Raw genomic sequence first — 19,631 nt, 5'->3', positions numbered from 1 at the left:
AGATTACCTTGGCCATAACTATGTGTAGGTTATTCTTAACAACAGCTGTAATATCACGAACCAAGCCACTAACAACATAATTGTAAGCCTGTAGCCCTTTGTAGGCTTTCAAGTCATCAGCAGTGGAGGCACTGGGTGTAAACAACAAATAGTTTACAATGTCTGGGTAGCAAACAGATGGCAGAATTGGTGTCCGGTCCTCCTTATGTTTCCATTCTCCCTTGCCCCGAGTCTTATCATATGGGTCAAACCCATCAATCACAGCCAGTTTCTCCACATACCGTGCCCTTTCTGCAGCTGGTAATGTACTCACATAACCCGAATTATCAGTCATCGTGTCACTTCACTCTCGCTCGTACTTTGTTTTATATTGTGAGTATGTAGTATGCATGTACTTGGTCTTCCAATATGGCGCCCTAACAAAATCTCGCGGTCCGGTGACGTCACGCGGTAGCCCTCTATACCGCTACAGTACCGGTATAGTTGCTAGTGTGGACAGGTGTTGCGGTACGAAAGTAGTATCGTATCAGCACAAAATCCCTAGTGTGGACAGGGTATAATAAGGAGTATCGGATATTTATCCTCTCATGGATCAGAATCAGAATTCTGATGACAAGCTCATCTAAGGTGTCGTTGAGGTATCATGTTGGTGTGGGTCACTGGAGGACAGATAGGTGGGGTTTACATTAGACCGTATCCACGGATCATCAGATTAACGTTTTTAAAACGATTAGCGTGCACACAGCAACACCAATACACGATTCGCGTGCACACAGCAACACCAATACACGGATACGCTCGGCTCCGCAGGCATCCTGCGCTCCAAATCACTCCGCCCTGAACAGCGAGTGCCCTCTGGAGGGTGCGCACTCCGGCCCTGCGCAGCTCACAGAGTGCACGAGTGAAGCGCACGAGCAGTGATTCGGGACTGAGCCGCTGTGTGATCCCAGCGCATATCACTTACCACTTGCAAGTGAAAGGATGGCAAGCCTAAAGACAATCATAACTACACAATGGGCAGTATTTGCATCAGTATTTGCAGTATTTTCATACTTTTATACTCTTTAATGAAAGGTGATACAAGGCGGAAGTCCGCGCCGTTTTTCAGCAGTCGCGTCACATGACCAACGCCAGCGAATCAGGAAGGTGGATGTCACAGTGACGTCGTCCAATGACGACGCCAGCTAGAGCTCAGCACAGCGTATCCGCGTATTCTCAATGTTTACACAGCACCGGACCAGACACGATCTGGATTGAATACGTGGACCCTGGCGGATTCCCGTTTCCCGGCGTTTCCAGGCATTTTAATGTAAACGGACAGTGCATCCGCGAAGAAAACGAGACAGATACGGTCTAATGTAAACTTGGCCAGAGTCAGCTTTCCATTGATCACCCTAACGGGCAATCCTTTGATCACCCTAATGACTCGCCGTTCACACCCAGCCTCCAGTGACCCACACCAACATGATGCCTCAACGCCACCTTAGATGAGCTTGTCATCAGAATTCTGATTCTGATCCATGAGAGGATAAATATCTGATACTCCTTATTAGTCAGACAGAACTGAGGAAGCCTTTCGGATGAGAGGTGAAACGTTTTCAAGAATCTTCAAGCAAGTCCAGTTGCTCTTTTCTGCCACCCACAGTTTACTATGACCTGGATGACTGAGAATCTTCAGACTTCTTCACTCAGCCATGCTGGGAAACAGGTTAAAGTCCATCTGCGGGGTTTGGAAGGAAAGACTGGACAGTGCACGCAAAACAAATTAGATTAATAAATAAAGCACAAAGTAAACGAAGGGTTTAAAAGATATTTAATGCAGGCAGAGAGGGAGAGAGAGAGGTTTTACTTGACTTACCCAAAGTACTTTCCTTGATGTAATATAAAATAAGGTTAGTTAAGATTGATTGATAGCCTAGACCTACAAAAACAACCAAGTAAATAAGATTTAAAAAGGTATGTAAATAGGCTACTGCGATAGATAGATAGAATGAGTGAGTGAGGGATGTAAAGAAATGAAATAGATGGGGAAGTTAGATATTTGGATGGATAGATGCATGTGGAGAGAGAGCTGTGAAGACTGAGAACATAAATAGATGGGGAAGTTAAATGTTCGAGAGAGAGAGAGAACATAAAGAAATGAAATAGATGGGGAAGTTGGATATTAACATCGATGGATGGATAGATGGAGAGAGAGAACGTAAAGAAATGAAAGTTAGATATTAAAGTGCCATTCCACCATTGGATGTATTCTTTGGCATAAAATACAATATATTTTGACAACATATATAAATGGTATCACTAGATAGAGAAATCTTTTAGCTTCAAAATGATATCTCAAACATAATTTTTTGACAACGACAAGTATATTAATTTTGCGACCAAAGTCACCTACCCTTTTAATTTCCGCGCGTGATGTCATCGGCAGGTTCCCCTTCTTGTGTACCACGTGACATGTGACGTGGCACATATTATCAGCAATGGCGGATAGAACGCAATAAAAATAATACCAATAAATCTAGCTAACTGAAAGATTAACTCAATTTTTCCGCAATTTTTTTTGGCCCCCATATACGAGGAGAAATGACTCTCTCACTTTGGGGGTTTCCTGGTCTAAAAATAGACCGACACGTGGTACACAAGAAGGGGAACCTGCCGATGACATCATGTTTCACTACCACGCGGAAATTAAAAGGGTAGGTGACTTTGGTCGCAAAATTAATATACTTGTCGTTGTCAAAAAATTATGTTTGATATATCATTTTGAAGCTAAAAGATTTCTCCGTCTCGTCATGTTGTCATAAAATATATTGTATTTTATGCCAAAGAATACATCCAATGGTGGAATGGCACTTTAACATAGATAGATATTAACATCGATAGATAGATAGATAGAGAACGTAAAGAAACGAAGTTGATGGGGAAGTTAGATATTAACATCGATAGATAGATAGAGTAAAGAAATGAAATAGATGAAGTTATATTTGAACATCGATGGATAGAGAACATGAAATAGATGGGGAAGTTAGATATTAACTTCAATAGATAGATGGATAGAGAGAAGGTAAAGAAATGAAATAGATGGGGAAGTTATATTTTGACATCGATGGAGAGAATGTAATGAAATAGATGGGGAAGTTAGATATTAACTTGGATGGATAGAGAGAGAGAACATGAAATGAAATAGATGGGAAAGTTAGATATTAACTTCGATAGCTGGATAGATAGAGAGAAGGTAAAGAAATGAAATGCATGGGGAAGTTGTATTTTAACATCTGTGGATAGAGAACGTAATGAAATAGATGGGGAAGTTAGATATTAACATCGATAGATAGACGGATGGAGAGAGAGAGAGGGCTGTAAAGACTGCAGCAGTGCCTGTTGACAGTTGACAATCCTTGAATGTTAGTCATGAAGATTCCACCATTCATTTCAATGGGAATTTTTCTTCTAGTTTTTCTTTAATGTCTCTTAAAATCTATAAAGTGTATAAAAATGAAAATGACATGGCTAACGTGTCATAAGATCTACGCAGAAAAGTTTCTCTGTGAAGCGATTCTTGCGGAATTATTCAGAATATCGGTTCGAAGAAGACGAAGCCTAGGAAGAACAATATAGTGCTTTGCTCCAATGCCGTTTGTTCCGTTGCAAGCTTTGTGCGATCTGAATGATCGATTTAATGATTTGATTTCTGGCTGCCTGAATGTTCTCAGATATCTGCCGTAGTTAACTGTCAGTAAATGGTGTTCCACTTTTCCTCAAACTAATTATGATGAATGAATAGAAAGTTAGAAGACCGTGGAGAAGTTGCCAAAATGAGAAAAAGGAGGTTATTTTTTCATGAGGCTTTTGATTAGCCCAGGCATGGCTTTGGCAAGATGAGAAACCATGTTGTATATCACAAGATCTGTTTTAGAGCTTCGTACATTCGAATGATTTTTTTAAATTCAACCTTTACAAAAGTAGGGCGGCACGGTGGTGTAGTGGTTAGCGCTGTCGCCTCACAGCAAGAAGGTCCGGGTTCGAGCCCCGTGGGCGGCGAGGGCCTTTCTGTGTGGAGTTTGCATGTTCTCCCCGTGTCCGCGTGGGTTTCCTCCGGGCGCTCCGGTTTCCCCCACAGTCCAAAGACATGCAGGTTAGGTTAACTGGTGACTCTAAATTGAGCGTAGGTGTGAATGTGAGTGTGAATGGTTGTCTGTGTCTATGTGTCAGCCCTGTGATGACCTGGCGACTTGTCCAGGGTGTACCCCGCCTTTCGCCCGTAGTCAGCTGGGATAGGCTCCAGCTTGCCTGCGACCCTGTAGAAGGATAAAGCGGCTAGAGATAATGAGATGAGATGAGATCGTGAGATTAACGCTCTGTGACATGATGTAGGTTTTTCATAAGCTTTTGAAACTGCCGGGAACTTGGAACAGAGACTTTGCTTAGAAAACCGATAGCAGCTAGACTGTAATGCCACGCCCCACACAGCCAGAGTCCTCTGCCTTCCTCCCACAAAGAACCAGCGCAGGCAGGGCGCGCTAGTAGAGATGGGATTTATGGCTCTTTGATGGGATCCTCATCTTTGTGATCCGTTCTTTGAAAAGAGCCGTTCAAAAGACTGGCTCATTTGGCTCTTTTTAAATATTTATTCAGTTTTAAGACGACAGCGTCTAAAGAAGCCAGAGCCCTCTGAACTGTAAACTCAATGCTATCCTAGAAATCCTTCCTGTAATATGCAAATTTGGCCGCCTCTGATTGGACAGCGCGACGCATCAACAGGCAGAAAGTGTAAAAGTACAAAATGTGTTAAGTGAGCTGAAACAGTAAAGATCAGATTCAATGCAATATTTATCAACGAACAACTTAGTTAATATAATCGTGTACTTTATATTATAATTAAGCATGTCAAGCCTACCGTCACTGTGTAACCTGTCTCTCTGATTAGAATTGTAAACTAACTCAAGCAGTAGATCACTTCACTCATGGTTCTTTTGCCAGCCCCGGTGCTCGGCTTAGGTTTCACTTTGCAGTGGCTGTGTCAAGACGTGTTATGCTTTGCAATAAAAAAAAAAAAACATTGGTACAAAGCAAGCCCATTCATTTTTTTATGCTGATAAGAGAATTACAATGGTTTTTCATGTGACAAAAATGTGTGATTAAATTGCGATTAATCGCAAGTTAACTATGACAGTCGCGACATTAATCGCAATTGAATATTTTAATCGCTTGACAGCACTAATATATATATTTGTGTGTGTGATATACAAGTATGTTTCTTTTATAAATGGGGTTAGCTTATCTAATGTAGCATGTTGGGGAGAATCATAGTATCATATCTATATTTCTGATAAAAATTTTAGGTATGATGCCATGTAGGCTATAACTCTCCTACTTATTGCTCATTTCATAGGGGGGGGGGGTTTGCTGGCATGTGCCGCGTGGGAGCGTCTGCCCAAATTTTTTAGGCCGAGATGAACTTAGTTTTTGATTTAAAAAAAAAATCCAATATGTAATGCCCTTTGTACATGCCTGTTCTTTAATTCAAAATCACCATCTCGATCTTCAAATGGAGCATATGGTATCTGTATTACATTACACAACATCCTGTCCAGATAAATCCTAGTTAGTTCACACAACAGTTGAAAGGGAAGTGATGAGTGATGTTGAATGTTGCCTGCTTAATATGCAAGAGCTCCTGCTACCATGATAACATCAGAAGAAAGCTTCAGAGAATTATATAATAGAACTTTTTTCTGGTTTGCACTTCATTTTAAAGGATAAGAGTATTCAAAGACATGAATAGCAGAAATATAATACTGTAGAGCTCGTTTATGTTAAAAGGTGTATTGATTTTTTTGAAATCAAATGTGAATTGATTAAAAACAAGTCTCTTGTACCATATTAATCATTTTCACCTGGTAGTCCACCAAGAAGGGGAATTTATTTCCAAATACATTGCAGGGATCGAAACGGGCGGTCGCCCACTCGCCAATGCGAGTTGGAAAGGGTACAGGCAAATGGTGACATGTACTCGATCGAGTGGGCGACTGGCTCGCCACGCTATCAAACTACTCCCTGCCTCGATGGTTTCTATCAACGATTCTCGCCCATTTTAAGCAGAACTTGGTCTATTTTACCGTTTTTTACGATAATTTCAATAGATTTTGTGAGACATTTGTCAAGTTGGCATAGACGCGGGCGCCGCCTGCGCGAAGTTTAATTTCTTCCCGTTCATTTTCGTTGCTGCCCGTGAAGACAAATGTAACTTGAACCGCTATTGGTCAGATAGATTAGACCCCCGCGAAGTTTAAAAGTCCTTGGCTTGACATTTCTGACGGCTATCAAAACAAACTGATATCGCTCAACAAGTATGATGAGCCAGAGCAGCCTGCAGGTGATGAGAGGGAGTATGTGGCGGAGTATGTGGCAGGAGATGTAGATCCCCAGGAGAGACAGAATGAGGAGGTGGAAGATGATGACGAGGAGGCGCAGCATGATGTGGTGTATGACCCGATAGATGATGATGATGATCTGGATGAGGGTTTCGAAGATTGTGATGATAATGAGATGACTGAGGAAGAAGTTTTGTTACGTCCTGAGTCCCCTCCTGGCATCAGCTCACCAGTGCACGGGCAAGGCTGGTGTCAGGCGGGATAATTAACATCATTCGTTACACCTGGGTGGCGTACCTGGAATATAAGGTGGAGCTTTGCTGTCCCTCAGGAGGCACCTACTGGCTGTGTGTGTGGACGCTAGGGCTGTAACAATATGCGTATCGAAATCGCGATACGCAGAGCCACGATCCGTATCGCGATACAAGAAGGCAGAATCGCGGTACACCCTTTCAAACTTCTCCTCAGCCCAAAAACAGAGGCGCTTCCGAACTTCAATTTATGAATACTTTACTTTTTATTTGAATTACATTTTAAACTTACTTAAATTACTTTTATTTTTTTATATCTATTAGTAAGTCGTTTTTTTCGCCGACCTGCGACAATCTTCTGGGAGTCACGCAACGTCCACACTCGCCACTGGCAGAGCATTCATTTCTTTTAAGCGGTCGCCATTCTGGTTGCGACGCGGGGAGCGAATCTGTAAACAAGCAGCTCATTGGCTGGCTAGGTGTGCCACAAGCCAATCACAATCACTTGACCGGAAAGGCATGCAGTGTTGCCAGATTGGGCAGGTTTAGGTGCTTTTTGGCTGGTTTTGAACCTATTTTGGGGTGGAAAACGTTAGCAATATCTGGCAACACTGAAGGCATGTCTGCTTGGGCGGAAGCCTTCTGCAGCAGTTACATTTTGACACGCGAGCAATGTTTCACCATAAAAATTCCGTAATTTCCATCTGTTTTCCGCGATCACAGAAGATCATTGGCCCTATGAGAGTGAGACAGTGAGAGAGCCACACCCCCAAAAAAAATCTTAACGGATTTACACGATTTGGAAAAATGACTTTTTTTCAGAACCGAAAAAAACAGAGCTTCCGGCTCAACAGTATTATTTTGAGAAATAAAACAGTCTTTGGATATACATTTGTTCATTTTTGCATACATATTACTCATTCTCTGCAGTGGTCTGAATTATTTGTTATTAAATAGTTAATGTAAGTAAGTAAATGTTAATAAGTCAAATTTACTACTTTTAAAAAAACATTTTAAAAATAATCGTGGGCGTATCGAATCGTGGGTCAAAAATCGCGATACGAATCGAATCGTGAGTTGGGTGTATCGTTACAGCCCTAGTGGACGCACAGTCATTTTATCTGCACACTCTCTTACTTTCTTCCCCCTTCTTTCTTTTTTTTTCCCCTCTACATTGACCACATAACTGACATACACCTTCACTCATTCACACAGTCCACTCCATACTTTGCACCACATATGTTTACCCTAGACGTTTGGAAAACGTTTTTGGGCTGAGGAGAAGTTTGAAAGGGTGTACCGCGATTCTGCCTTCTTGTATCGCGATACGGATCGTGGCTCTGCGTATCGCGATTTCGATACGCATATCGTTACAGCCCTAGCGTCCACACACACAGCCAGTAGGTGCCTCCTGAGGGAGAGCAAAGCTCCACCTTATATTCCAGGTACGCCACCCAGGTGTAACGAATGATGTTAATTATCCCGCCTGACACCAGCCTTGCCCGTGCACTGGTGAGCTGATGCCAGGAGGGGACTCAGGACATAACAAAACTTCTTCCTCAGTCATCTCATTATCATCACAATCTTCGAAACCCTCATCCAGATCATCATCATCTATCGGGTCATACACCACATCATGCTGCGCCTCCTCGTCATCATCTTCCACCTCCTCATTCTGTCTCTCCTGGGGATCTACATCTCCTGCCACATACTCCGCCACATACTCCCTCTCATCACCTGCAGGCTGCTCTGGCTCATCATACTTGTTGAGCGATATCAGTTTAATCCGTAACCTTTTGTGTGGTCTCCCTTTTTATGCTGCGGCGAGTTTACGAGCCATGCCGTAACAGTTTATAGACAGTTGAAATTGATCACTCGTGTATAATATGGTATGAATAAATGTATAAAATCGGCTTGAAATTTGTAATTATAAATACGGACCAGTGCTACTCCATTCTGACCAGTACCTCTGAGAGGATGGACCAGTGCTCCCAAATTCCCGTTTCGATCCCTGCATTGCAACTTTTTGCTGATAAAATTGATGGTTTTGGGGTAAAAAAAAAAAAAAAGCCAAAAATCATTAGCTAGCTCCCGCCCCCTGGGTCCCCACCGGGGCTCTGCCCCTGGGCCCCGCTGGGTGCCTGTGGCCCCCAAACCCCTGGCTTTTTTTCAGATTTTTAAAATATTTTTCATTCTCATCCCTGAAAATACTTGCGTATCGTTCATACCTGCGACATATCAGATGGGGTTTTTCATTAGCATCTAGACCACCTGCTAGTCCAAGTCATGTGATACAAAATCGAGGTCATGAAATGGTAGTGTGTGTGCAGGTTATAATTTGCTATTTTGAGTATTTATAGAGTAATGTCAGTGCTAATAGGGAGGGAAAGTGAAACACAGCGATCCTAGTGGTAGCGTTCCTAAGCTGAGAGCCATACTATTGAAAATCCCATCGACCCGATTTTTTTTTTTTTTTTTTAAAATCCCACGAAGTTATGACGTGGAACTTGTACACCCCCAAAAAATACGTTGTATACGTTGGGATTATCTACTAACTGTGAAAGTATCAGGTGAAATTTCGCTGTCTTTTAAAAGGTTGAAATTGCGCCTAACCTGTCAGAAACGGACTACAACCAAACTGTCTCGTCAGAGTCTGCAGTAGGCTTAGCTATCCCACGCTTGGTTATCCCCACGAGGGATGCATTTCTTATTGGTACAGAAATACTCCACCAACCACGCTATACAAATCGGCATGTTGATGTAGGCTACTCGCCAGCCGCTACCTGCTACAGATTTGGAAAGGCGCTAGACTTGCGGTGACGTCACGTACGCGACGTCGGGTCCGTGTAGTCTTTGATCAGCTTATTAAAAAACATTCAAATCAGTGGAAAAAATAAAGTATGATCACCAGGATCGATAGAGCTGCCCGACATGCACAACATATGGAAGCCATTGTCTTAACTTTGACGTGTAACCCGAAATGTAATTTTTTGAAAAGATATTCCCATTCATTTTGCCATAGAGGTTGGAACGCATCCAGTAGGGGGCGATGAGATTACTTTCCCTCCCTATTCCATGCGTTCTCCTTTAAAGACAGCGCAACTATGGTTTGAACAATAAGCTGACCAAGCGCTCACTTGCTACACTTACAGCTCACATTAAGTGTTCATGACTTAACCGTTAAAGACCCAGCACTCAGGATAAGCAGCGTCTCATTTTAAGATGCTGTCTCGTCCATGTGGGGAGGAAAAAAGCGCTTTTATTGCACTTTAAAGGGAAGATGTTAGTAATCAATGAATAGTGTCATGTCTATAGATTTAACACTGGCATTCCAGTGTTTAATTGAAGGATGTTGCTGGCAGCAAAATACAATTTCAGCGTGACATGTGGTTCCATAAAAGTGTCAGACAGTTGCACTGGACTTAAAGGAGATACACAGAACCTTTATTTTTAAATAGATTTCTGAGTGGATAGTAGGGTTGGGCGGTATCCAAATTTTGATACCTTTAAACTGTCTCTGTGTTTTCCCGGGGTATACGGTATTACCGAGAAAAAAATAATATTTTGTTTCGGCCTACTGTGTAACGTGCGCCTATGCCTCAAATGTACTATTTAAAAGCAGCATAGCGAATTGTGTGCATTGTGGTATGGATTAAGCAGCAAAGCGAATTTTGTGCATTGATGAATGGATTAAGAGATATTTCAAAGCATCACGCAACTCTTCCTTCATCTTGAAAATAGCATTCAACTGTCGTTTACACACGTCTGCGTTGAAACGCCATTTGCAGCACTATTTCACCCACTCCATCAAAAAAAAAGTACACGATGAGCAGGATCATACCCTTTCAAGCATGGGAAATAAAAAAAAAGAAAAAGAATCAACCAACACCCAAGTCCGTTTAGACTGCGCGATAAACCATATTCTTCAGCGCAAATGAGGCGAACCTAATTCAAATGCGTGATAGCTGCACAAGGCAAAATCATATGGGCCCACGTCATGCCATGGCAGGGAAATTAATAATCAAATGGCCTTACCTTGCTTAAAACGTTGTCTTGATCACATAACTCCTTACAATTATTCCACTTAAATCCATACGGTTTAACACACCCAACAAAGATAGCAAGCTCTTTGCTAATTCCCACCAGAAACCGAACAGTTTACGCTACGATGTTTTCTTCCGTTTCTTCAGTAGATGACATTTCAAACGTTTATTACCCACATCCCAAATGTCATACGTTATATTATTTTACCTTGTTGTTACTCATGTAACCTACTCAAAACACAACTCATTGGAGAGATCTCGTGGAAGTGGAGTACCCCAGGCTATGGTGTGCCTTAGGGGACATATTAGATTTTTCGTTTGGTTTGAAACCAAAATACTGCCACACTGCCGATGTTGTATTTTTTTTTTTTTTGCCACTAACTCGTTATCTTGACTTGCCATCTTTCAACCGCGGTCTCAGTCTTTTTTTTTTTTTTTTTTTTAGATAGGACAGTATAGAGAGACAGGAAATGAGCGGGGGAGAGAGAGACGGGATCGGGAAATAACCTCGGGTCGGAATCGAACCCGGGTCCCCGGATTTATGGTACGGTGCCTTAGCCATCTGAGCCATGACACCCCCGGTCTCAGTCTCTTGCGAAGCTTTCTGTCAGACTCCAAATGTCACGCAGGGTTGCCATGGTAATGACATAAACAACCCTGCACGCGATGAGAACTTCTTTAGGAAATTGATAGAATTAGTGAAAATACGATCACACAGTTATTCGGGATGATCTTCAATTTATTATTTTATATTATGACCTCATGTACTCCATATTTATTTAGATATTATATATTTTTTTAAAATGACGGTAATGAGACCGATACCGTTGGTACTTTTGGATACCTCGGGATACCTTCTTACCGTAATACCGCCCAACCCTAGTGGATAGTATCTCCATCCTTGACTCTTGTATGCTGCATAAATGGGAATTTAAAAAAAAAAAGTTGAGAGTTAAAATCAACCACAAAGTTGGCATTCGAGCTGCCCCACTGAGCCAGCCAGCCCTGAGCGCGTGACGTCACAGCGGTAACCGGTTTTAAGGCCGAGGCCTTTTACAGCTATAGACCAAAGTCATATAAATAAAAATTTATGGTGAAAGTAAGAAATAGCGTTACCGACTTGCTCAACTAAGACTGATTTGACTTCATTGATTGTGGGTTGACTCTCATTAAAACAGGATGGGTGTTATAACTTATGCAACATACATGTACATGCATGCATTTTCACTGATAAAACGTAAAAGGCTCATTTAAATAATCAGAACTTAAATAATCAGAACTGAGACAATCACATTCTGAAGCAAATTAAATAATCTCATACCGCTAACTTAAACACACAACACAAGTTACATGTATTAATCTAAATGCAGGTAAACGAGTGCTGCTGCTGTTTTGTATCCAAATGAGAGTCGGCGCTTACCCGTATGTGTTCCCGCTTCTTGAAGGCCGATCTTGTGGCCGATTGTTTTGAGATAATCTGGCTTTCAGTTGTTCGTTCAGTTCTCCGTTCATTCGCTTCTTCCACGTAAGGGCGAGATATTGCTGCTGAGGCGAGCATATCCAGTGGAGAAATCAGACGGCTGCTCCACTCATTCTCCATTTTCTCCATGACTGAGTACTCCGCCATTACTGCTCGGCTCAGGCAATTACTAAAACCCGGGACGGGACGTCACCGGTTTTAGCAACAACCGTGTGGAGGTCACTGCCCGAGTGATAATATGTCACGTCTTGTTCCGTCCCGGGTTTTAGCAACAACCCTCGGCTCACGCTCCGGGAGAACTGGTGCAACTGAACTTGCTCTCCTTTTCTTGTAGTTTTCCTTTAATTATTGGTACTGCACCCTCTTTCAATACGGGCTTATAGCCAATGTTCCTCAACAGATCAGAGGTCTCGTACGAGTCTTCAGTAAAATGTGCAGAGCAAAGGAGAGACCACTTTGTAGGTGCCCGATGTGCCCGTGAACTTCTCGCAAAACGCGTCCAAATCTTTGCAGTTTGAACATTCTTGGGCCATGAATGCAACGTAAATCCGCCTTCTGTCGTGTTGCTGCACCGCCAGCAACACCTCTCCGTGGCATGGCGATAAATTAGCTCAAAATGGAGGATCGGAGCTGCAGTTAGCTCTGTGTTTTAGTATAGCGGAAATGGCGATGAGACCGATAGACTTCCTGCGGTGACGTTACGGACGTCAAGGTCATTCACTCAGACCGTGACCTATATAAATCACTTTAATCATAAAAATTACTATATTAGATTTATTGTTAATGCTTAAAACTATTCCTGTGCCATTCTTGAGGACTCAAGGCATTTATAAACGAAAAGTGAGGCCATGGTTCTGCGTATCTTTAATAATTGCTCCTCACTGTTATCAAGCAAGAAAAATTAGATTAGGTCCAAGGTAATAGAGACGCGCATCTGTTATTGAAACTAAGCTCCACTCCATGTGCAACTATTTGAATAGCACTTAAGTCTGTTGTTTTAAGTCTGGAGTTATGTCTGAATTCTAGCGCAGTTTCAGTATATAGTCATGAAAGTGTTCCGGATTTTTAGATTTTCATGAAATTTCCTCCGGATTTTTTCCGCTAATGTCGAAATACCCGGAAATCCGGATATTTGACAAAACTCTTGAAAATCTCCAGTTTTCCGAATGGAGAAATTTTATTTTTCGGATTTTTCGCGTTCCTAGACGCGGCGTAATACTTCTCATCGTCCTCGCATGGGCGCAGTCCTTAAATAGCCCAAACATAGTTCATTGATTAAAGACAGGTGTTCTTTGTTAACGGTGCACGTGCCGGAGCTCGTTAGGCGCACGCGCCAAGGCGTGCCTTCAGGTGCATGAGCTAAGGCGCGCAGGACTGACACTGTTCTGCGCAAGCGCAACACAATCACACTAGAAAGCATGTTCAAGCTGCCAGTGTAGCTGCAGTCATTTTAGTTGCGAATTACAAGTGTTTCCTCTTGTTAATAATTCGCCATGTCAAAACAAGCAAAACTTTCCTCCTTCTTTCGACATGAGGTAAGCAATATATATATATATATATATATATATATATATATATATATATATATATATATATATATATATATAATATATAAAATCATCTCATTATCTGTAGCCGCTTTATCCTTCTACAGGGTTGCAGGCAAGCTGGAGCCTATCCCAGCTGACTACGGGCGAAAGGCGGGGTACACCCTGGACAAGTCGCCAGGTCATCACAGGGCTGACACATAGACACAGACAACCATTCACACTCACATTCACACCTACGGTCAATTTAGAGTCACCAGTTAACCTAACCTGCATGTCTTTGGACTGTGGGGGAAACCGGAGCACCCGGAGGAAACCCACGCGGACACGGGGAGAACATGCAAACTCCACACAGAAAGGCCCTCGCCGGCCACGGGGCTCGAACCCAGGACCTTCTTGCTGTGAGGCGACAGCGCTAACCACTACACCACCATGCCGTATATATATATATATATATATATATATATATATATATATATATATATATATATATATATATATATATATATATATATGAGTGATTCCACGCTTATGGGTACTGAAATGGGGACATGAACTTATTCACCTAAAACCATTTCTTTTTTTACCATCAGGTCACAAAACATGTAATCTTTAATGAATGATATGTTAAAAGATAACTTTAATTTTCTGAGATGTAATAAAAACATATTTATATGCCAAAGTCAAGCCTATGAGTTCCAAAATGATGTCTGTTCCATTACTTCTGTTACGATTGTCCATCTCGCGTCTGTTACAAATTAATTACAATCTAGCTCTATACCATGTTAATCTTATTGAAAGAATGTGTATGTTTATTCTACTACACATGTTTATTCATTATATTTGCTAAAACATCACCTTCCTATGTGTAAAAAAGTAATTCTACATTGTTAAAATTGAGAATATATATGTCCACAACACTTCTGTTACGTTCTGACTTTGGCATATAAATATGTTTTTATTACATCTCAGAAAATTAAAGTTATCTTTTAACATATCATTCATTAAAGATTACATGTTTTGTGACCTGATGGTAAAAAAAGAAATGGTTTTAGGTGAATTTTTAAAAATAAGTTCATGTCCCCATTTCAGTACCCATAAGCGTGGAATCACATATATAAAAAAAAAATTTTTTTCCCTATCAAAGTTGCATTTTGTGGCTTCGAAGCGAAGTTTTAGTGCCGTTTCTAGAACACAATATCAGGAAAACGTGGAAGAAACAGCAGTAATGGAAGAGCCGGTTCCTAAGCTACTTAAAACTAGCAATGGTAATTATTTTTTGTTACATAATGCACTCAGGCTGCCAGTCAGTGTGTGACACACACACACACACCCTACGCCCCTGATTTACATGGGAAATTTGGTATTCATTGGTGTGTTTAAATTTACAGACAGTATGAACTAATGTAAACAATTGGCTTCAGCTCGCATAAATCTGAATTGGAAATGTTTAGTTCGCTTTAGCTTCTGCAAACGCACAACTCTACTAAAAGATTGATAAACGAGGCTCAACGTCCCCAACATTGAAACCTGAAAGCTTTAGAAACTCTAATGGCCCTTTCCCACTACCCTTTTTCAGCTCACTTCAGCCCGACACGGCTCACGTTTCAACTAACAAAGAACAGCACGACTCAGCTCGCTTCAGCCCTGCTTAGCCCCTAAAACTCGCACGGTTTTGGAGTAGGGCTGAAGCGAGCCAAAGCGAGCCGAGTGAGGCTAGGGGCATGAGCAGACACTCCCCTGTGCACTGATTGGTGAGGAGGAGTGTCCTCACACGCCCCCACACGCCCCGCGAGCACGCTGGGATCTGTAAACACCGCAAACCCGGAAGAAGAAGAATTACGAATTATGAGAATTTCTGAAGCCTTATGCGCCTCGCCTCATCTATACGCTCTTGCCAGTATCTGTCCGCGTTGTCTGTGACAACAAGCCACAGCACCAAGACCAGCAACACTAACGACTCCATGTCCTCCATGTTTATTGTTTACTATCCGGGTCGTGAGACTACCGCTTAAAAGATCACTGATGTCACTGTTTGCGCTGCTTAACGACATCACGTGACGTCCACCCACTTTCGCTAACTCCACCCAATGTGTCCACCCACTTCCAGCCAGCACGGTTCAGCGCGGTTGTAGTCGAAATGCAACTCCAACAGCCCCGCTCAGCTCGACTCAGCACGGCACGGCTCAGCCCGACTCAGACGCGTTTGTAGTGGAAAAGCGGCATAACAGACCTTTACTTTTTAACAGGACTGTTTTGGGATTTTGCAGAGTTTACCTTCAACTGTCTGATTTTTTTTTTTTTTTTTTTCCAAAGTAATGAACTGTGTAGCAGGAAAATCACCGCGTTTTCTAAATGCACTCCTGAAAATTACTCATTAACTAGGGGAATTAAATTTGATATTTTTGACATGTTAAACATTAAAGTCTTAATTTCCCTGAGGGAACCCGCCCAAAGGGATCAATAAAGTTTTATCTAATCTAAATTAATGTACATGAAAGAAAAAGGCTTAAGTTATAACTTGTTTTAGTGAAAATAAGTACTAGAATGCAGGGTTTTGTTTTGCGTGTTATGTTATTAAAATATTTTCGGAGGATGTTGCCCCCCCCCCCCCCCCCCCCATATCTTAGTTTGACTTTCAAAAGTTCAGGGTTTTCTTTTTTTTTTTTTCCCTTTGCTCCACTTTCACCTCTCAGTAGAGGTGGGTTGCATCCGATGTCACATCTGTCTCATTAGATCTGCAAGATATTAAGTGGTGGTCAGCTAAGCTCACTGTTCACAAAACGTTACTATCACTGAAGCGCCTTGCTAGTCGTTGAAATGCCCTACGCTTGCGTTGTTTTGCTCTGTTTGAATCAAACAAACCTTGAAACTGTTAAAGTTTCTTCCGGGTTCCCCATGAAGTGATAAAGGGTGAAAGAGCAAAGGATTTTACCAAAAGACGACAAAAAAGGTAGCCGAGTCAAAGAACGCTCGAGTTTGCACTGATCACTTCGTGAAAGGTTTGTAAATTCCTCTGATTTATTTCGTTTGGATTTGCAAATCACGTTTCTCACCATTTTCTGTTATTTCGTGATGTTTTGAAGTTCAGGAGACACTTCAGTCATCAGATGTCTCATCTCATTATCTCTAGCCGCTTTATCTTGTTCTACAGGGTCGCAGGCAAGCTGGAGCCTATCCCAGCTGACTACGGGCGAAAGGCGGGGTACACCCTGGACAAGTCGCCAGGTCATCACAGGGCTGACACATAGACACAGACAACCATTCACACTCACATTCACACCTACGCTCAATTTAGAGTCACCAGTTAACCTAACCTGCATGTCTTTGGACTGTGGGGGAAACCGGAGCACCCGGAGGAAACCCACGCGGACACGGGGAGAACATGCAAACTCCATACAGAAAGGCCCTCGCCGGCCCCGGGGCTCGAACCCAGGACCTTCTTGCTGTGAGGCGACAGTGCTAACCACTACACCACCGTGCCACCCCTCATCAGATGTGTTTTTGTTTACTGTTTGATCGTGGTCGACATATTGTAAACTCGCGTACGTTTTCATTTTATTTATCAGGATGTCCGAGCAGTCTTTACAAGGACGATGATGTAGATTGGGCTCTGACACTGAACTGGAGAGATAAGATAATTGAGACAGTCCACGTAAACACAAAAGCAGAGCTCACGAGTTAATGGTACGAAACTGCTTCCCCAGTCATGCAGTTGCAGTGAGCCGTGATCACTTCTCCATCCTGTTTCACCAATACCCAGGGGTTTAAAGGGGTTTCTGTTGATCTTTGTGAATGATTTAGCTGGAAGAGAAGAGCAGGGAGGATTGGGAAGCAAACAGCTGTGGTTTGTTTACACCCGATACTAAAACTTGTAGCGTCCTAGCTATCATCACAAAGACGCGTACAAAAATTCCGACTTACCCGGGTGTAAACAATACAGGATGTATCTTGTAGTGTCCTGATCCCCAGGTCTTTAACGCAGCCGCATATAAAAAGTTGTCCTCCTCCGTGCTCTTCCAGGTTTTCATCTGTTTGTCCATGTAGAACGATGTCTGCAGTAGAGCCCTGCACTCCCGCGGGACCCGCCGCAAAGCAGTGCGGCGCGGGACAAATTTTGAAAGCTCATTGCAGGCGGGCGGGAGGGGGAGTGCACAGCGCGGGCGGGAGAGGTGATGAGCTGCAGTCCCGCTAACTAAAAACATGTTTAAAATAAAATTTATAAATTATAAATTTATGTCTATTATATATAATTTGTGCTGGATATTTTATTTGGCATTAATAAAAACATTTTAAGATGCCTAAATTTGCGGATGTGGTTGTGGCAGCGGGGGCGTGGCCAAGCAGCAGTCTGTGAATGGAGGGCGGGGTCGGGGAAGGTAAGTGGCTAGGTCATTACACCTGATGTCAATTTGTGTGTGTTTGTTTGTTTGCAGGGATGGAGTATAAAGGGAGGGGGAGAGAAGAGGGATTCGCTCCCTGACCACAACACGTGAGTGAGTGAAAGAAAGCTGAAAAGCTCAATAAAGTGAGTGGTGTGCGTCCCGGGTTTCAGCACCACTGTAGTAATCCCCGATGTGGGTGGAGCACAGAAGCACAGCAGGCGAGAGTTCGTGTTCACACCCACTCACTTTATTGAGCTTTTCAGCTTTCTTTCTTTCACTCACTCTCTCTCTCTCTCTCTCTCTCTCTCACACACGCACACACACACGTGTTGTGGTCGGGGAGCGAATCCCTCTTTGCTCCTCTCCCCCTCCCTTTATACTCCATCCCTGCAACAAACACACACACACACACACAAACTGACATCATGTGTAATGACCTAGCCACTTACCTTCCCCGACCCCGCCCTCCATTCACAGACTGCTGCTTGGCCACGCCCCCGCTGCCACAGTGGTCTAATCTCGCATTCGTTTCCGATTCCTTTCTGCTCTTCCGTGTTTGAGATCTCCGATCATGGCAGAAGAGCAGAGCTCCTCTAGTGAAGCTCACAATGGGTATCTCTGTAATGGTGATGATACACGGGGCAACTTTTTGGGCAATGTTGCCGAGCAATGTTGCTGGGCAATTGCGTTTTGACTCTTTTCTATTGAGATTGGGCAACATTGTTTCTTTCTGAATGGTTTTGATAATCTCTGGCAACTTTTTGAGATAAGCCAATCAGAACGCGAGTATCGAGTCATGTGACCTCCGGTGAGGTTCGGATCAGAAATTTCAAACAAATATGGCGGCCGCTCAGTGTCAGTGGAGTGAAGAGATGGAGAGACTCCTCATCTGTTTTTACGCCGGTAAGTTATTTTAATATTCTATATGGAGGAATTTACCTCACCAAAGCTCTAAAAAACAGACAGCTTGATTAAATGGTCACAGCAAAAATTAAGACATCGTTTTTTTTGTTGTTTTTTTTAGCTAACTGTAAACTGCCGTTGCTAACTGTTGTTGCCCATTGTTAGTTGCCCTGAAAAGTTGCCCTGTGTCTCACCTAGCTGCCCGTTGCCAGCAACATTGCTCGGCAACATTGCCCAAAAAGTTGCCCCGTGTATCATCACCATAAAGCCTCAGCTGCGCATGCCGCCTGGCATTGCGCACCCTCGCTACGTGCGCTAGGTGAAGGATCGGTCAGTGGAGAGCTCAGCTAAGTTCAGCATGTTTAATTCCCCAAGCCAATGACAAGAACTTTCGTGAGAAATAACACGAACGTCTGCATCATGCGGGATTTGCAGGCGGGAGCGGGACTGCACAATGCGGGAGCGGGACTGAAAATTCTGTCCCGCGCAGACCTCTCGTCTGCAGCACCAGGTAGTTTGAGATGTCGGGGAACTCAACGGATGGATAATTTTCCAACTCCTCATAGGAAAACTCCTTCTTTGTTAATGTGTAATGGTGATGATACACGGGGCAACTTTTTGGGCAATGTTGCCGAGCAATGTTGCTGG

General features: G+C 42.8%; 1 protein-coding gene across 1 annotated transcript in view; it reads left to right on the top strand.

The window, feature by feature from the left end:
• Positions 1-19,631, top strand: part of srfbp1 (serum response factor binding protein 1) — a 28,725-nt gene that overhangs the window by 3,109 nt on the left and 5,985 nt on the right. The window lies entirely within an intron of this gene.

Source organism: Neoarius graeffei, chromosome 22, assembly GCF_027579695.1.
Source record: "Neoarius graeffei isolate fNeoGra1 chromosome 22, fNeoGra1.pri, whole genome shotgun sequence".
Taxonomy (NCBI): Eukaryota; Metazoa; Chordata; class Actinopteri; order Siluriformes; family Ariidae; genus Neoarius; species Neoarius graeffei.
Note: the sequence above shows the minus strand (reverse complement) of the source record. Positions and strands in the feature narration are given on the sequence as shown.